The sequence below is a fragment of the Protobothrops mucrosquamatus genome, unplaced genomic scaffold, assembly GCF_001527695.2.
Source record: "Protobothrops mucrosquamatus isolate PMUCROS unplaced genomic scaffold, P.Mucros_1.0 scaffold340, whole genome shotgun sequence".
Lineage (NCBI taxonomy): Eukaryota > Metazoa > Chordata > Lepidosauria > Squamata > Viperidae > Protobothrops > Protobothrops mucrosquamatus.
Genome location: NW_015386677.1, coordinates 1,160,810 through 1,163,305, shown reverse-complemented (window position 1 = coordinate 1,163,305; position 2,496 = coordinate 1,160,810).

The window sequence follows — 2,496 nt, the reverse complement described above, 5'->3', positions numbered from 1 at the left end:
TTAAATAGCCATGTCTTGAGGGCGCGGCGGAAGGAGGGGAGATCCGGAATGTTAGGAGATCATAAAAACATTTGTATTGTGCCATACCTTGTTTGTACACTCTTATAAAAAAGGTAGGTAAGAGAAAACCTGGCAGGAAGGTGGGATTCCCAAAGTTTTCAGAAATAAATCTTAAATGAGAAAAACCCTGAAGCAATTCAGTGAGGAATGAATTCTCTGTGGGCATGACAATTTGACTGACTATTGGGAGAGGAGACAAAGCATGAGAAAAAAAAGAACAGAGTAGATTTGGACTTGGAGAATTGGCTCAAACTCAGAAGAGCATCAGTCAACTTTGTAAACTTGAGTTGCTAGTTCAGCTATGTAAGGTAACAAACAGCATGATTTAGAAGATATTTTCATCTAGTACTGACTTTCTATTCCAAAGAAATATTTCGCTGTTTAAATTATGAAGTCTAGGAAAAACTGATGTTCATATATTTTCTGAAACAGCCATCTTAGAACGTTTTGAAATAAAGAAATGGCTAAGATCATCAAAACATCTGGTTTAATGCAGAGTCATTCAAACTCTGAAGATAAAGTAAGTCTTGCAGGAACAGTTTTATCAATCTGCTGTAACTAATGTTTTAAGTATATGCAATGGCAGAAAAGAAGCAAACACATCCCTGTTGGTGGACAATGAGATGTAAGATTTATTTAGTTCCATCTGATCCCATTTGATATCATTTGATTCCTTTCTGGACCACTACTTATAAGGTGAACAGGATATGATCTAAAACCTGTTTGATCAAGAGAAGTTTTATGGATGACCTGTATGAAGCAGCTGATTCAATTGCTGGGTCATGTTTATGATTTATAAAGGCAGAATTGCAATGTCATTATCCATTCATAAATATGCTGATGTCCTGATAAAGTAACATCCTTTAAAAACATAATTTAATCAGTACATATTACTTAGTAGTTGTCTTATTGATTACATTTCATCCTGTTTTGGCTCATAGAAATAAAAGAGAAAGGAAAGGAAAGGAGAAAGTATGGGCTAAGGTCAGAAAAAAACTAGTAAGTAACAAATGTGAGAAGGCAGCTATATAAATTTAATAAATAATTTAGCCATGCTGCATTCTTCCTGGAGTTCTTGTTTGAACACTCCATGATATTGCTGCAGCTGCCAAAAAAACCAACACAGTGCTAGGCTGCATTAACAGAGGGATAGAATCAAGATCACATGAAGTATTAATACCACTTTACAATGCTTTGGTAAGGCCACACTTGGAATACTGCATCCAGTTTTGGTCACCATGATGTAAAAAAGATGTTGAGACTCTAGAAAGAGTACAGAGAAGAGCAACAAAGATGCTCTTCTGGAGGCTAAAAATATAAGGAACAGTTGCTGGAATTGGGTATGTCTAGTTTAATGAAGAGAAGGGTGAGTAGGAACATGATAGTAGTGTTCCAATATCTCAGGGGCTGCCACAAAAAAGAGGGAGTCAAGCTATTCTCCAAAGTGCCGGAAGGCAGGACAAGAAGCAACGGATGGAAACTAATCAAGGAGAGAAGCAACCTAGAACTAAGGAGAAACTTCCTGACAATTAGAAAAATTAACTAGTGGAACAACCTACCTCCAGAAGTGGTGAATGCTCCAACACTGGAGGTTTTTAAGAAGAGACTGGACAGCCATTTGTCTGAAATGGTTTAGAGTTTCCTGCCTGAGCAGGGGGTTGGACTAGATGACCTCCAAGGTACCTTGCAACTTTTTTTATTATTATTATTATTATTATTATTATTATTATTATTATTATTATTATTATTATTATTATTATTATTATTATCATCATCATCATCATCATCATCATCATCATCATCATTATTATTATTATTATTATTATTATTATTATTATTATTATTATTATTATTATTATTATTCCCCTGGACAATAGATAGTGACAGAATAGTCCTGATGAATTGGTCCAGAATGTGTTCAGGAATGAAGGCAAATATATGTGTCCCAGAATAATGTTGCAGGATCCATTCCAGGTTGGTCCCTGGGACCAGGGATTTAATTGTCCAAGCTTTTGGACTTCTGCTGAAGCCCATCCTCAGGGAATTTTTCTCTAACAGAATGTGTGCTTTGGGCTATTCTATGTGTAGTATTTATGTAGTACCTGGTTGTGAATTAAAGTTGAATTAAATTTGGAGCCAAAGGCTTGGCAGCACAAGGAAACAACAGCCAATGACTTAATAGCGGCCATCAACACCGCAATCAACAACTCAAAAGCCACATACAACCAGGCACCAATAAATACTAAACATAGAATAGCCCAAAGCACACATTCTGCTAGAGAGAAATTTCCCGAGGATGGGCTCCAGCATGCGTCTGAAAGCTCAGACTACTAAATCTCTGATCCTGATGACTGACTCAGATTGGATCCTGCAGAATGTGTTCTTCAATTGCTTTAGGGCAATTTTTTCAGTGGAACTACATATACTATTTGGCAG